Source organism: Microcebus murinus, chromosome 23 (assembly GCF_040939455.1).
Source record: "Microcebus murinus isolate Inina chromosome 23, M.murinus_Inina_mat1.0, whole genome shotgun sequence".
Lineage (NCBI taxonomy): Eukaryota > Metazoa > Chordata > Mammalia > Primates > Cheirogaleidae > Microcebus > Microcebus murinus.
In genome coordinates, this window is record NC_134126.1 from 14,512,372 (window position 1) to 14,530,242 (window position 17,871).

Sequence of the window (17,871 nt, forward strand, 5' to 3'; positions counted from 1 at the left end):
GGGAACAGCTGTGACATAGAAATGCTCTTCGTCCCTGAGTGCCCCCCCCCCCACTGCTAACCCCTGTGGGTTGGTGGGAGATTCGATGTTGCCCTTGGCGAACAAAACAGCACGGTCAGGATCCCGCGCACAGCCTCGGGCGCCCGGGCGGAGGAAGGACCCCCGGAGGCCGTGTTGCCTATTCAGCCTGAGCATGCGCAGGGCTGACCCGGAGAGGGAGAGGCCGCTGTGAGTGCAGGTCCACGCCCAGAGATGTCGCTCTGATGCGCCTGGGGCGGGGACCAGAAATCTGCATTTTGGATGAGCTCCCAGGTGGGCAGTGGCCTGGGGACTTTGAAGAAAGAAGGTCTAAGATGGTGGCTCTCAACGCTCATTAGAACCACCTGGGGAGTTTAAAAACCCAAATGTCCAGGTCTCGCCCTAAACAGCTGCGTCAGAAGCTCTTTGGTAGGGACGGGGCGACGGTAGTTTTAAAGCTCCCCAGGTGATTCCAACGCGCAGAGGAGCTTGGGGAGCGCAGGCCTGAGGAGTGGGGACACAGCCGCGGGGGGACACCGCTGTGAGGGCCGAGGGGCCAGAGCCGTCCAGCGCAAACAAGCACAATACCAGGCACCCACGGCCCTGGAGCCGGCCCTCAGGACGCCGCCTCTGCGTTCGCGGTCTGACTTGCTCCTTAGAGAGTCAGGGTTTTGGCCCGAGCTATACGCATTGTTTGGCAGCAGGTACCCACAGGCAGGAGTTGAAGGGGCCCGTGATCAAGAGACGCTTTGCCGTGCTTCTGAGTCTTGCTTGCTCCAAGCTCGCCTCCCAGGCTGCCCCCTGTTTGTTTTCATGCGCTCTTGTGTCTGGCCATTCGTGTTAGGCTGTGTGCGCCTCTGTACCCAAGGCCATGCGACCAGGTAGTGGGAACTGAAGAGTGTCGTGGTAGCGATAATAGTAAGTCACATAGCAACTTCCAAATTTCTCAGTGGAGGGCATCACATCCTGGGGATATCAAAATCTGTGTGGCCTCTCCAAGGCCACCATGGGGTTTTGCCCCCTGTTCCAAGCCCTTACCATTCCCTCTTTGGTCCCAGGCGGGGTGGGCTGCTGGGAAGCTCCTAATTGGTTTCACTCTCCGGTGCTCTCCCCAGAACTCGCTGCTCTGAACAAACCAAAGCTGTGAGAGGTGTTCTGTGTGGGCTGCGGGCCCAGCCTCCGGGCGCAGGCCCGGGCACTGCCTGGCAGGGCGAAGTGGGGAAGCCGGCTCTGCCGTAGGGAGGGGTGGACCTGTTCCGCTGAGCGCTGGGGCAGAGTGGGAATGGGAAGACAGGAGAGGAAGGAATGGGCAGGAGAGACCAGCTGCTAAGGTGGTATCTGCTTCTCCAAGGCCCGAGGGGAAGGGGGGAGAGGCCTGTGCAGAGGCAGGAGGTCTCCCCTAAGCGAGAGCGCCCGGAGTTCTCCCGGCCCTGTCTGTGCCCCTTTCCAAGCCAGGCAGAGCAATTACAGTTTTCCACCCTCAGCCCTCCTTCAGTCTAATCTGCAGCCCTCCAGGTTAGAAACACCAGAGGTGACAAGGCTGCTCCTGGCACTGAGAGCCTGTGCCACCGTGCCACTTGGCGTGAGATTGTGGAGGAAGAAGCCAAGAGCAGAGATGTCTTCCTGCCCCAGTGGCCCCTTAGGACTCTACAAGATGCTACGGACCAAGATGGGAGACTTCAGGAGGGGCCATGGGCCTTCCTAGGTTGGGGTCTGGTCCTCTCCATAAACTGTTCTTTTCTTGATTCTAGCTCCTTCTGCTCCTCCTGCTCCCCACCCCCCTGCCAGGTGCGGAAAGGTGGCTGGGCGCGGTGTGCGCCCCAACCACGGTAGCATTAGCTGAGTCACGCGGCGAGCACGACAGATGTGTAGCAGCTCATCCGCCATATACACCGCTTGGCTGATGGAGTCCTCATTGAGTTGTGTCATTACCGTGTAAAGTGGAATAATGTCATTCACCTTTACTATCAACAAGGCTGTGAGAACATAATAAACAGAACCTGAACAAGCTGCCCTTTGCTCTCTGCCCACATTTCTGGCCGCCTGACTCTTTATGAGGACACTCTCCACGCCACACGTGGACTCCCCGGGGGAAGCACGCGGCCTGGCCCTGGCGGAGCTGGCACGGGGCTGGCCGGCAGGAAAAGCAGGGGCGTGGGAGGAAATGGGACGAGCGTGGGAGTGGAGAGTGACGCTGGGTTCAGAGAGTGGCTGTGAAACTGTAAAGTGCTATACAAACCCGAGGTGGTATTTTTATTAGTACCACCTACTGCTTGGAACTGCAGGGAGAAAAAAGGCTGAGGATGGTTTGTCTATTTATTCAGCTGGAGCAATCTGAAAACGCAGCGCGTTGATCTCGCTTATGGCTGTACCTCACTTTATACAACCAGTGTGTCCCTGAAAAGTGTGTATTAGTCACCAATCTTTAAATGTCTCTTGGTGATCAGGTCCCATGGAGGGGACTGAAGGAGAATACAGCGCAGTATCTGCTCACAGAGGTTCATTCCTCGGGTAGGGTGATAAGACGGAGCTATGCAAAACCTTGATAATCCCCATGAAAATGCTCCAGAGGTTTGTCTTTAAAGGAAAACTGAGATTTCTTCCAAGGGGAATCCTTTGGGTTAAATGAAAAAGCCTTTTGTAATGCAGATGATCACCCAGTTCCAGTTTTGTAGACTGGGCGAGGAGTGGTGGCTTGCCCAGTGGCTGCAGCGGGCAGGAGGCCCGCCACTGGGGGGCTAGGGGTGGCCATGTCTCTCCCTCTAGCTCTTCTACTCCTACCCCTCTTGCCACCTGGGGCTTCTGGCCCCTCCAGGAGGAAATGGGGGCCATGGAGGAGAGGTAAGGGAGCTGGGGGAAGGGCCACACCTGACATGGATGCCACCTGGGACAGGGCATGGGCTCTCCAGCCTGGGAGGACTCTGGGGGTCCTTCCTGGTCCATTGGAGACCCTGTATCTTGGGAACCCCCCATGCAGCTCTCCCAAGTAGGGTGAATGATTCCCTCTGGGTGGTGCCTGGTCCTTCCTGACGGTGCCCAGCTTCCCTCTGCTGCAGTGTTTGCCCCCCCAGTGCCCCCCTGTTGGACAGGTCCTAGGATGAACTTATGCAGTCTTTGCCTCCAGAGCCCCACACCTGGCTTATTGGAGGCGTTTAGGCCTCATTTCCCCTAGAATATGAGGCAGCAGCTGCTCTCCTTGCTCTGCAGCCAGAGCCCCAGCCAGCTTGCTGCTCATGCTTTTGATTTTCCAGGCTGGAATAGACACCAGTCTCCTGGGTCCTCAAGCACCAAAGGCACACGTCAGGCATTCCAAGGGACCCACGGAACCCACTTTTCCTGGGAGTGAGTTGAGAAGCAGGCACCCCATCCTCCTTCTTCTTCTGTGGGGGTGGGGCTCACAGCACATGAGTAGCTCTTTCCACAACCCTTTGCAAGCTCTCTCCAGCCCCTGATCTTTTTCTCTGTGGGACAGGCTTTCGGTGCTTCTCACTGGTTCTCCACTCGCTCCCTCCCCAGAGTGTTGGCTTGGGCTGGAATCTGCTTTGCTATCTGAGATCTCTCCTCTAGGCCTTGACAAAAGGCTCTTACATGTGTAAGACACTTAGCACTATGCCTGCATCTCACTAACATGTAGCGGACATGGAAAAACACAAGCAGAGTCCCTTCCGGTCATGTGATCTACATCTACAAAGTGAGAGCCACTGTGAGACAGAAGATAGCTCCCTCCTGCGAACACATTTCTTAGTTGGGGTCTGTCTTAGTCTGTTCGGGCTTCTATAACAAAGTAGCATGGGATGGTGGCTTACAGACATTTATTTCTTGCAATTCTGGAGGCTGGAAGTCTAAGGTCAGGGCGCCAACAAGGTCAGGTTCTGGGGAGGGCTCTCTTCTGGGTTGCAGACTGTTGCCTTCTTGCAGCGTCCTCACGTGGCAGCAGGAGAGCAGGCTAGATCTCTGACCTCCTCTGGTAAAAAACACTAATCCCAGTCACGAGAACTCCGCCTTCATGACCTAGTCACCTCCCATAGGCCCCACCTTCAAATACCATCACATTGGGATTAGGGTTTCCACATATAAATTTTGGGGGTGGGGCACAAACATTCAGTCCATTTTAGGGTCTGTCCTGGTTCTCTATCCAGGAGATGGAGGACAAAGCCCTGAAGGCTGAAGGGAAAGGGTAGGGACATGCCATGGGTGCCACCTCCCCTGTTCATGCTTCATTCCCCAGCACGGAGGGGAGCCCCAGCCCACCCCCCAGGTCACAGTGGCTGGACGCCCAGCCTTGGAAGCAGAAAAGCCACCAGCCTGAGAGAACTGCCTTTGCCCAGGGTTCCATCAGCACACCCCTCCTGATAATTAGGGCTCTGATACTAGGGTGTCTGGGTTTGAATTGCAGTTTTAACTCTTGCAAGTTGTGTGATCACAGGGAAGTTGCTTCCCTGTGCCTCAGTTTCCTCATCTGTAAAACTAACATAATAACAGAGCCGACTGCTTGGGGCTGTTATGAACATCAAGCAGGTCAACATGGGAAGAGTGTGGTGCATAGTAGGCAGACGGTGTGTGCTAAGTGGCATCTTCTTTCACGCTGGAATCACCAGGGAGCCGAGCCAGCACCTTCCTTTAAAGCTCACCTGCTTCTCAGGTGAACGCAAAAGAAAACCACTCAAATATTACAGGATCGGCGGCTCACCCCTTCGCTGCTAGACTCTAACCCCGCTGAGAGCAGAGACTGGGTTTGCCTTGCACTCACTGCTCTAGTCTCTACATATTTATTGAAAGAATTTTGTATTTACAAATGTCTTTGAGCACCTCTTATAGATGAGGCACTTGGGGAGATGGGAGTGGAGGCAAGAACTTAACTCTTAAGAGGACTTAACGCTTTACGAACATTGGCACTTACCAACGAGCCGGTACAGAAAGCAAATGGCTGCGTATTCAGACGTGGCAACACTAACAGGAAACACTGAGGGCCGGGAACCCTGCTGAGCCACTGACATGCTTCGTCTAGCTGGGTCCCCTCAACAACAGTGCGAGCGAGGCAGTGTGTTGGTCGCTCGGGCTGCCCAAACACAAAGCGCCGCGCACTGGTGAGCTGAAGCGACTGGAATGTATCGTCTCACACTTTTGGAGGCGGCAAGTCCAAGGTCAAGGTGTTGCCAGGGTTGGTTTCTGCAGGCGGCCTCTCCCCTTGGCCTTCTTGCTGTACGCTCACATGGTCTTTCCTCTGTGCCTCCAACCCTTGGCATCTCTTCCTGTCATAAGGACACCAGTCATGTCGGATTAAAGGCCCAACCTAATGGCCTCATCTTAACTTAATCACCTCTTTAAAAACCCTGTCCCCCAAAACTGTCACAGTCTGAGATACTAGGGGTTAGGTGTCAGCATACGAATTTGAGGGAAACACAGTTCAGCTCATGGCAGGTAGACACGGTTAAAGACATCCCCATTTACAGACGGGCAGACCGAGGCCCAGAGGGGTTAAGTGGTACACCCAAGTTCATTCAACATGGAGGTGGCGAATGTGGGGGAGGGCCGGGTGGCAGGAAGGGAGGGGGTGGAGAAGCTGGAGCCATGCTGCTCATGGGCTGGGAAGGATGAGTCCAACCCAGTGCAGGTGGGCTGGGGGCGAGAGTAGGAGGAGAAATGGGGATCAGTTCTCTGTCTTTTGCTCGCTCAGAAATCTGGGTCCCTGGAGAAGCCGGAGGCCTGGTGGGAAATGCTGGTGGCTGCAAAGCCCACTGGAGACTGGATTAGCCAATTATCCGCTGGAGCTGCAGCAAGCACAGGCCTAGGGATGCGGCTGTGCTTTGTTTCTGCCCTGCCCTTCGCACTCTCTCTGTTAGGGTGAGCAGGCTGTGGCCGCCTCCCGCAGCACGGCGCGGCCCGCGTCCTCGGAGCAGCTCATTCTTCCTGGGGAAGCTGAGTCGTGGGGACACGTGTCGGCTCCATCTCCCGCGTCTGCTGTAGGGAGAGCACGTCTGGGGGTGCAGGCTCCAGGCGTGCCCTTCTCAAGGAGAGAGAGAGGCAGCCCCCATCTCCTACTCCACCAGCACCAGCTTGCAGGCACCAAAAGGATCAGGGCTCTATGTGGGAAGAAAATGGGATTCAGATGCAGTCAGGCCTGAGAAGGAATCCTGACATTGTTGCTTACTGTGTATGTCACCTTGGGGACGGTCCTTAGCTGCTCCTAGCCTCAGTTTTCTTATTAGCACCAGGAGGATAATAGCAAGAAGGATGGGAGATGAATGTGCAGAGCACCTGCGGAAGGACCTAGTATTGCTTTTGTGCAGGTGCTAGAAAATAGTAGCTGTGAGTACTGGAGATCTAGACCCTGCTCTGTAGACATCTCTGCACCTTGTCTGGGAGTCAGAGCCTGTCACGGCTCTGGGGGTCAGAGCCTGGCAGCAGAAAGTGGACGGAGCCAGGTTGAATGGAAGCTGGACTTGCAGAAAAATAGGACCTCTGTCAGCGAGAAACAAAACAAGGTGCCTTTCATTCAGAAAAGTGCTCTGCCCTGGCCAGGTATTTGCATCAATCCTTGGGGGACCTGTGAGCTAAATATAACAGGGATCATGCACTGGTCACACAGGCTTTTCAACGTGGCACCCAAAATGCAAGCAGATTAACTGCATATTTGAGTTGGCAGATTAGGAAAAAACAATAACCTAAGCCAAATCTACTGGTCAGGCACTTTGGGCATGCTCTTATCTAATTTATCCCAGGTTGACCAGAATTGTACCTTTGACCTATAGACTTTGGAGAAACACAGGAAACGCAACTGATGAGGCTGTTCTCCAATTCAAGGTGTAGAGTTCGTAAGCGGCTCTGTAATGGATTAAAATGGAGCCTTCCTTGACAACGTAATAGCCGTGGGTAGGTTTGCTGGGATATTAAGGGAAATGATTTTAACCATATGCTCTAAAAATGAAATTGTCGGGGTTTTCTGGTAAGTGCTTTATCGGGTCCGTTTGAACCAATGAGCAAGGATGATCTGAAGCCGCAACGCCGCAGGGTCTGCGTTGGCAGCATCTCCCCGGAAACGGCAAGCAAGGGCTGAAGGGCTGGGAGGGGGATTCTCAAGTGTGGCTTCTGGGATGTCGTGTATCATAATCACATTGAAATCACAGCGACCCTGGAGACAGTGGCATGCTGGGTCAGGGCTAACTTCCTCTTTGTCTCCCTGGGACACAGGGAGAAGGAGAGTTGGCTCCTGGGGGTGACATGGGGCAGTGACTCATTAGTAGTCCCAGCCCTCACTGTTCGGCCGTGGCCTGGGTGAAGCACGGCAGCCCCTGTGAGGGCTGGCCCAGGGCCGGGGGGCAAATGGCTTGTGTTCCTGACTCTGGTGGCAGTTGCCAGAGCCACTGGCAAAGATGACAGAGCCACCTGCAAAAGAAGAGGGGAGATAGTGCCTGTGAGTAGCCAGGGATGCTGTGGGACCCTTGCCCCTCCCGCTGGCAAATGGCCCTTTGCAGGCGACTCTGCACAGCGACTTCTCCCTGCCAGGAGGACACATTCTCACACCAGGGGTGGCATCTTGGGCTGCCCTGCAGCCACAGAGACGAGCTTGCCCTGCCAAGGGAGCAGCTGTGGGCCACCTGCGAATCAGCCCAGGCTACGCCATGTGTGAGCAGGAGTGCAGGAACCTGGCCCCTTGAATAAAGGGTGGGAGGGACAGCAGGGGGCGTGGTGTGCTCCGTGCCTCCTGCCTGAGCCATTGGCTTCTCAAAATGGCCCAGGTGCCATCCCATGCCCTGCCCCACCCCATCTAAGGTCCCAAGCACAGGGTCCCCTCGAGACACTGGCAGCTGTCCTGCCTGCCAGCCTATCTTGTCTCCCACTTCCCTGCACCCAAGGTAGCACCCGTCCCAGAGCCAGATCGGCTGGCAGCAGTCTGGGCAGAGGCCGGCGAAGCCAGGCCACTTTGGAGGGATTCAAGCCTTCGGCCTTCTGCCCTCGCCCCTCCACAGGGACACGTGCGGCCTGCCCCGAAGGCCCCAAGCAGATGCCACAGCCTTTGGGGCGTCTATGTTTGTGTGTGCGAGGAGGGGTAGAAGAGCAGGCAGATGCTCTCTAAGCCTGCGGAAGAAGATGCCACTGGGGACACATTGGGCGCTAGCGAAGAAAGGAAGGGAACCAACAGAACAGAGGCCAGGAAGTAGCCCGCCCCGTAATCATCGAGTTTGAACAGAGAACTCAATGGGGTTGGGAAAGAGACAGTTCTTGATGTAGAGGTCGCTGCTATTTACGAAGCACTTACTACATGCCCTGTTTTCCAAGCAGTGTCATCTTTAAGCTTCACCGCAGCCCACGAAGCAGATATTGTCATTCCCTGTTACAGAAAATGTAAATGGGCCCCTGATGGTTAGGATTCTCCAGGTGAGTGGTGGGATGGGCTCGCAGCCTGCAGGTGGCGGCCCTGGCATCTGCTCTCATCCAAGCCTCCCTCCACCTCCTGCACCTGCACTTTGCCTTCCTGAAAAGAAGCCCTCTAGACCACCCCTCCTAGGACAGAGCTAAGCCGTTTATTTAACTCTTCATCGGGTGCTCATTCTCTCTCCCCTTTTACCCCAACTATGAGCTCTCAGAAGCAAGCGTCAAGTCTGTTACTTTTTGGCTCGTGGCCCCCGCTGCCCAGGGCACTTACAGGATGCACAATTAAAAACCCAAATGATCCAGGCAACACTGGGCTGTCCTTCCTGTGCAAAGATGATATTCTGATCCTATCTGCAGGGCTTCAATGGGAGGTAGTTTTCCAATTGGGACCCACACTCTTCCCTAATCTCCCTTAAAACCATCAGCAAATTCCATTGAAAGATGAAGGCCTGGCTGAGGGAAGGTCTGTAGCCTTGGGAAAGAGTGAGGCTGCTGTCCCTGAGGCTAAGGGGCCTCCAAGGAGGGGTTTTATAGGCCCTGCCATGACTTAAATCTACACAGATCTGTGGATCCTGCAAGCCTGGGGCAGTGAACAGCTGGTCTGCCGAGGGCTTGTTTGCCTGGTAATTCTAATTTTTATTTGAATGCCCATCTGCCCCATCGCTGACATCACGGTGCAGCTGCAGGTCTTATTTTTCTTTCCTGTTGCACACGCCTGCAGCATGGCCTTGCACTCAGGGATGATTAAATGGCTCTGTGGGTGGCCTCACCCCAGCTAGTGTACGCATGGGGGGGTGGGGGCAGCCCGGGTCAGAGGGGGTGGGCGTGAAGCGGAGAGGGGAAGTTCTCACAGAGGAGGCTCTGGCCCTGTGTCCGTACTGCGGGAGAGGGTGGGACCGGGCAAGGGCAGAGTCTAGGAGCACCTCATTTTGTGGAGGGGACGAGGTCCCCTGGGAACAGGCTGCTGCTGAATCGCAGAGAGATTTGTCCCTTCTCTAACAAAGTGGTCAGCCCTGGGGATTAAAGGGCCAAATGACTCTTGGGACAGAGGTTTCCCCAACCTCTGGAACTTCCCAGGCCCAGCATAGGCCAAGGCAGGTGCAAACAGGTGTATAAAGCGCCCAGCACCCTCAGTACATAGAAGTTCTTGTCTCAAGGTAAGATTATAAAAAATGTCCTCATTACTTAGATTGCCTGCTATATTCCCCGTCCCCCACTTTTTCCTTCCCTTGTGTCCTTTAGAGAAGTCTTGGATTCAAATCTTGGTTCTAATTATTAACTAGCTGTGTGATCTTGAACAGTTTTATTAACCTTTCTGGGCCTCGTTTCCTCATCTGCAAAATGGACTCATCGATTCCCCTCCTAGACATATAAATCTCAGAAACATTCTTACGCACGAACACCAGAAAACATGTACAAGAGAATTCCTAGCAGCACTGTTAGCAATAGCAAAGCACTGGATGCCATACAACATAAGAATGGATAAATACTCATAAGAAGAACAGATAAATTGTGGTACATTTGCACAATGGGATATTATATTGCTGTGAAAATAAATGGACACAAAGACACTATGTAACCATATGGAGGAATCTTGACAAGAAATGTGTGAAAAAATAAGTTCTTTTATTAAAATTTAAATAAAACAAAAATAAACGATATATTTAAAATTTTCCATATTGTGATGTGAGAGACCAAAATAGATGCCTCTCTATCAACCAAGAGGGACCTTTCTTAAGGTTAAGGAAACCAAAGTTACTTACAGGTCAAGGGTTCGGGGCTCAGCTGGCATGGCAACTTCCTAAATTCCTAAGAAAAACCACACTCTTGCTAAACTCCCTAGCAATAGGAGTTAGAGCTCCTAACTTTGATTTACAGCCCAGACCACTGCAATTCTGACTGGGCAGAGGTCCAGACCTTACAAACATTCTTTTCTGACAAGTAACTGCAGACTGTAAGCCAGTTTCAACGAACTTCCAAAGACTGTGCACAATCTGTCTTTGTGTCTCACAGCTCACCTTTTGACATACATCCAAATTCCACCTTATTTTAATACTAAAAGGCCTCCCCAAAGTGAACATGGGACATATATTACACATATGTTTATCCATTGTGCATGCACTTGGCTTCCCTCATAAATATGCATAGCTTTCCCTCAAAGCTGCTGAATATCTTTGACTTTATTGTATAATGCACACCCTGTGAGGCATAAAACCCAACTTCCCTTTAACTCCTTGAAGAGAGAGCCCCTTCGGTCCACACCAGAGACTATCTCTTCCCGGTTTGCAAGCTGATACTGCCTATAAAGTTCTCCTTTCTACACTTTCGCTATCATGGTGGTCTTTTGGACAACAATATACATGCAGTAAGACTCAGAGCAAGGAAGTGATAGATGATGCAGCTGGCATGGCTCGGGGAAGGTGGGAAAGGTAGGGACAGAGTGGATGAGCAGATGTAGGTTACCATCCGTGTTCTAATCCTTGGGTTGGGTGTAGGTTCAAGGCTGTTCATCATAACATTAAACTAAATGATTGAAAGGAAGAACAAATAAATATTTAAGACCCAAGCATGGACCAATAAGGGTAGTATGAAATGAATCAAGGATTATAAAGATTAATTTAACTTTGTGCAGTGAAGTCCATTAACAAATTTGATTGCAGGGATTGCATTAAATGAGATAATGTACATCATGACTTACTGACGCACTGTCATCTAGTAGGCGTTCAAGAAATCAAGTTCATCTCTCTATTCGCCCAGCTCAGCAGGGACCTTATCTTGGTCCCCATAACTCAGGGTTCTTAGTGCTTTGATCCTTTAGGGCTGAATCCTAAATCACTCACTAACTTCCAGTTTCTTCCCTTCTGTCCTCTACCCTCCTCCTCCTGTACCTCCACCCCTCAGCACAAATAAAGTTTGCCTATCCTATGTCACAGAGTTATGGGGACAGTATATATGAGAAGGCTTTGAGGGGCTTTCAAGTGTCCCGGTAAATTGTTGTTTTCCTACATACCCTGTATTCCATCAGGGGATGGAAAGAACAAGACACAACTCTTGAGCATGGGAGCTTCCAGTCCTTTGTGAGCCCCCTCTACAGGTGGAATGGACACATGGCCATGCTGTCTGGTATTCAGAGGGGAGAGAGACTGATGTGATCTGTAATATTCTGGAGAATATTCTAGGATGCTGGAGGAAGTGGCCTGAGATGCCACCTTGAAATGGCATCTGCAGGGGGTAACTGAAAAAACATTGGGCCTGGATCTGTAAAACCTAGGTTAGAATCTTGACCTTCCCACTTACTGACTGTAGGTGGGCACGTTACTTAGCCTCACTAAGCCCTGCTTTTCTCATCTGGATATTGCAGCTTGGAATGGAAACTAAACACACACACACACACACACACACACACACACACACACGCACGCACGCACACACGCACACACCCCTAATATAGTGCTTGGCAAGGAGAGGACATTTCTAAAATGTTTGCTGAATCTGAACCCTATATCCAGAGCACTAGTTTCCCTCTGGAGGATTGGAACGCTCACTCCCGCTAGAGGGAAGATGGCTTCCTCCAGGTTTGGCAAGAAAGCATCTTTTTGAGTTCTAACGGGTGAGCCAGGTAGGTGACATTTGTCACGGGTTTTTTGTTCTTTTTAGTGAAGTTAAAGGACATTTTCTTTATTGACCGATTAGAAACCGTAACTCCAGGTGGTGCAAAATGCATGCCTGAACCCAATCACAAAGAATGGGTGTAAACACACAACGTTTAAGCCATCGGTTCTTCGATTCCCGTCCATGCTTCCTGAGCCCCCAGCCCCCCGAGCAGGGCGCCTGGGAAAGACAGGACAACACACAGGCGCGGGGGCCTCTTTTCTAGCTGCTGTGCCCGATGGCAGCAGGGGAAGGAGACAAGCAGAGCAGGCCTGGAAGGGAAAAGAAATCACTGAAGAGCAGCTCTGGAGAACCCTGAGGGAGAGGGAAGCTGGGGGAAGCTCTGGGGAGACTGGTGCGTCTCTAACCCACGGGGCTTTTTAAACTTGTTAGGCTTGGCCTGAGAACGTTACTTCCTTTTTCCACAAGAAACGACTTAGCCCAGTCCAGCAGCGTGATTCCGCCCGGGTCTGTGGGACAGACAGGAAGCCCAGGGTGCACCCTGCGGCTCATCTGCAAAGCAGGACGCTAGGTGTGGTGCTATCTACGCTTAGAGAAAGATCTTCATGGCCCCTAACCACCGACTGTCTCCAAATGTTCATTTTCTAGGTAGGAAACAGACTTTCCGGTTTCTTCGTTGATATGGGGTTACCCAGAGAGAAAAGGTGACAATGTGGGTGCAGAAGCCAGGAGGAGGGGTGGGGGTGGCTGAGGGAGGTGGGTGTTGCCCGCTGTCACAGACAGGAAGTGTGGGCACCCTGGATCTTAGGTCACCTCCGCTGTCTAACTCAGAGGCAGCGGTGGCGGCTGCGGGTTTTGACCCGAGTGCAGTTAGGAGACTTGGGAGGGTGGCCCTGGGGGTCCCCAGCTGCTGGTTAGAAATGTCCCAGTCCTTAGTGACCTTCCCACACAGCCAATCCTGCCACACGCGGGGCAAATGGAGGGTGACTAATGTGTGCCCGTCACTCCGGCCCTATTTGCATTTAGCTGAAATAAAAGCCTTAGCCTGAAGGGAGAAAGCTGGGTGCGATTTTGAGCGTCGGTCGGAATCGGGTGGGGGGAGGAAGGACTTATAAAGGGCCCTTGGGTGCCCTTCTTACCCCTGCAGAGGGGCAGAACTCTGCCCCTGCTGAAACTGGGGCCTGCCCTCCCCCTTACATGTAAAACTCTGGGATGTTTGTTTGTCTTTGTGAGTAGGGAAGACATTTTGGAGCTATTTTTTTTTTTTTAGATAAGGTATATGAAAGTGTTTTATAAATAGTAAAAGGTTACATAAGTGGGTTTTTTTTTTACTGCTTCCTATAGAGCCTGCTGCCGGAGGAGGCCTCTGATCTCACTCCCAGTAGGAGCCTTTCTCCATTCGCTGCAGCCTGACCCAGGTTGGACGCTCAGGAACATCTTATGTAAGATTAAGCCAAACGGAATAGAGCCCCTTTTTTCAGTCCAAATTTGGTTTTATTCATTTCAATTAAAAATTGTTATCAAATGTTCACTGCGTGCCCAGGCACTGTGCATAGTGGAATAGATAAAGGAGAATTAATGTATTTGTGGATCCTGTCTTCAAGCATTTTGTAGTTCAGTGCAATGGCTAAAAAAAAAAAAAAAAAAAAAAAAAAAATGGGAACCTTTTTGTTAAATAAAATTTTAGTTAAAACCTCAATACATAAAATGAAAAGAGGGTCCCTTTGATTGAAGTGGAGGTAGAGGGAGGTAGGGAAGGAAGGGAAGGTGGAGGGTGCTATGGGATGGACCTCATCAATCCCCCTTGAGGCCTTTCTAGGCTTTCTCAGAGGCCAGTTCAAAAAGCAATAATTTCCATAAGGCATCTAGAAGAAAACAGGAGGTTATTTTCATGGTTTGGGGATCGGCAAAGATTTCTTACGACACCAAAGACTAAGAATAAAAGGAAAAAATTGACAAATTAGACTTACATCAAAATTGAAAACTTTTGCTCATCAAATGGCACTGTTAAAATAAATAGGGAAGCCAGACTGGGAGAAGCTACTGCCATACGTATAGCTGATGATAGACTTGGATCTGGAATATGTATTAGAAAGAACTCTTACAAGTCAATACAAAACAAAATTCAATGTTAAAAATTGATCAAAGGACTTGAGCAGATACTTCACCAAACAATGTCCATACATGGTCAATAAACCAAATACAAAACTGGTGAACACTATCAATCATGGGAGAAATGCAAACCAAATAGTTTGGCAACAGTTTGCTTTGTAAATAGTGGTGCCAGCATTTGAAACAGCCTGGTGCCCTTACCAGTTCCATGGATGCCCAAGTGCACGTCCTTATTTTAGTTATAAACTGTTTTCTCATATCCCTTCTCTGCCTCCGAATTATTTTTATCTACAGCACTAAAGCATGAGGATACAGCCAGATTTCCATAGATGTCAATGGTTATGTAATGCTTCACTTACGGCCCTGGAGGCTTATTCTCTAAGTTCACAAATGACATATTAATATTTCTCTTTGCCAGGGACCAGTCTCCCAGTGGGCTGCAGCTCCTGCCCTTTGTAAACATGCAAACCCATTTTACTCTTAGTACAGCACCCTCCTGCCCGTAAACAGCTGTGCTTGTGCAGTATGAACGACAACCAAAATGAGTGCTAAGAAACCTCTGTTTAGAGCTCCAAGAGGCTCTTGCAAGGACTAGGGAACATTTGGGAAAATAATGCCAAAACCCACAGTGACGTACCACTGTAAACTCACTAGAAGGGGAAAAGTGAAAGCCCAGGTCACATCAAGGGTTGGCAAGCATGTGGCCTGACTGATGTTCTTGTACAGGGCTGGTGTGAATGCAAAACGGTAGAAAGCACTTTAGAAAGCAGCTTGACAGTTTCTTACAAAGCTAAATATATAGCTATCCTATGGCCCAGCTACTCCACCCACAGGTCTGACACCATATGTCCACAAAAAGACGTGTGTGCAAATGTTCATAGCAGCTTTGTTCACAATAGGCAAAAACTTGAAACAATCCAAGTAAGCAGGAAGATGGATAAGCAAATTGTGGTATCTTCCTACCAGGGAATACTACTCAGTAATTAAAAGAGATGCACTGCTGATTATATATATAGATTATATATATATTTATCTATGTTGGTATATATATATATATATACCAACATAGATAAATCTCAAAAACATGCTGAGTGAAAGATGCCAGACATAAAAGACTGCATTCTGTATGATTCTATTTATGTGAAATTCTAGAAAAGACAAACTAATCTATAGTTTAAAAAAAATCAGATCAGTGTTCTTCCACTATTCAGTGATGACTGCCTATTGGTCTTTAAAAATATGAGCAGACAGGCAAAAAAAAGATAATATATTGTATTATTCCATTTATTACAACTCTAAAAAACATAAACTAATCTACTGTGACAGAAAGCAGATCAGTGGGGTGGGTGAACAGGGAGGAGGGGAGCAGGGATTATAAAGAGGCATGAGAAACTTTGGGGTAATGGATATGCTCACTGTTTTGATTGTAATGATTTCACCAGTGTTTATTATTATGTCAAAGCTTACCAAATTGTCCACTTTAACCATATTTATTGTAAGGTCATTATTCCTTAATAAAACTATTTTTGAAAATATGGGCAGAAATGACTAACTTGCTAGGATTTCTTATAATAATCATTTTCCACCTTTTTAACCTATACGGAGCATCCAAATATCACTAGACATACAGAATAATATAGACCCAGCCTTCATAGGGTAAGATCTCTTGCTTAAAGAAGAGAACTTCAAAAAGGGAAGTAAAGAGAGAAAGCATTTACTGAGCATCTAACATATTATCTCTTTTGATTTTCACTAAATCCTATATGATGGATATTATTAATATCGTTATATCCATTTTACTGGTAAGGAAATTCTCAATCTAGTAATAGTTGGGGTTTGAAGCAGCCAGTAACTAACACCCCTTTTTTTCCACCCACTTCCTGAGTTGCCTTTGAGATAGGAGTCAGACATCCGATGATGAAAATGTCAGCTTTATTACAGATAAAAGCTGGTTTGGAGGGTTGGCTGAGAGCCAAATGCTGCCAAATGGCTCTGCTAATAGATTCTCCTGAATTGAGCATAACTCTGAAATTGCTGGCTTCCTTTCTGGCTCCACTAAACTTACCATAGAGTAGGATTGTGGGCTTCCTGGGGACACACCACTCCTAATGAGATGTGGGCATGTCCAGTTCCTTTTTCTGAACTTACCAGTGAGTTGCTACTTCCCTGACTGAATTTGGGGAGAAAATCAGAGAGAAAGGCCACAAGTACAACTTTAGGGTAATCCTTTTATGTGAAACCAGTCCCTGGTGCCACAAAGGTTGGGGACTGCTGGACTAAGGGACATTTGACTTAATGGAATCCAGCAGTGAACTTTTTGTTAATGGGATAACTTTCCATATTCTTTCATTTGTTTAAATACTTTCTGTGCACTCACTCTATCACAGGCCCCGAGCCCATCACTAGGCAGGCTAGGGTAAATGCCACAGCCTCTGTCTTCATGGAACTCAAGGACTCATCAGCTACCTCTAAGTTACAGCTCTGGTAACAGGTGTATCTTCTCTCCCCCCGCCCCCCATTATTTTTTATTTGTATCTATTCATGGGGCACAAGGGCAATTTTGCTACATGGATGTTATTGTACTGTGCTGAGGGCAGGGCCTTCAGTGCACCCATCACTGAAGCAGCGCACATTGTACCCACCAAGCAACCTCCCACCACCCACCCTTCCACCCCCCCCACCCCGCACCTCAGAGTCTTCCCTGTCCATCATTCCACGCTCTGCTTCCATGAGTACACATTATTTAGCTTCCACATTAAAGTGAGAACATGTGGTATTTGTCTTTCCACCTCTGAGTTGTTTCCACTTAAGATAATGGCCTCCCATTCCATCCATGTTGCCGCAAAAGGCACGATTCCATTCTTTTTCGTGACAAAATAGTATTCCGTTGTGTATATACACCACGTTTTCTTTATCCAATCCTCTGTTGATGGACACTTAAGTTGATTCCATATCTTTGCTATTCACATGAAATCAGTCCCTGGTGCCAAAAAGGTTGGGGACAGCTGGACTAAGGGACATTCACTATTGTGAATAGTGCTATGATAAACACATAAGTGCAGGTGCCTTTTTAATTTTAAACATTTCTATTTATTTTCCTTTGGGTAGATACCCAGTAATGAGGTTGCTGTATCATATGGAAGTTCTATTTTCAGTTCTTTGAGAAGTTGCCATACTGTTTTCCATAGAGGTTGCACTAATTTACATTCCCACCAACATTGCATGAGTTCTCTTTTCTCTGCATCCTCTCCAACAAATGTTATTTTTTGTCTTTTTAATAGTGGCTATTCTGACTGGTATAAGATGATATCTCATTGTGGTTTTAATTTGCATTTCTCTGATGATTAGTGATGGTGAACATTTTTTCATATTCTTGTGGCAATTTTTTTGTCTTTTGAAAAATATCTATTCATGTCCTTAGTCCACTCTTTAATGGGGTTATTTCTTTTATTATTGAGTTGTTTAAGTTCTCTATAAATTCTGAACCTTAGTCTCCTGTCAAATGTATAGTCTGCAAAATTTTTCTCCCATTCCGCAGGTTGTCTGTTCACTGTACTAATTATTTCTTTTGCTATGAAGAAGCCTTGTAGTTTAATGAAGTCCCATTTGTTTATTTTTGTGCCTGTTACCTGCACTTTTGAGGTCTTAGTCATGAATTCTTTGCTAAGACCAATGTCCAGAAAACTTCCCCTAGGTTTCCTCCTAGTATTGTTATAGTTTTGGGTCTTATGTTTAAGTCTTTAATCCACTTTG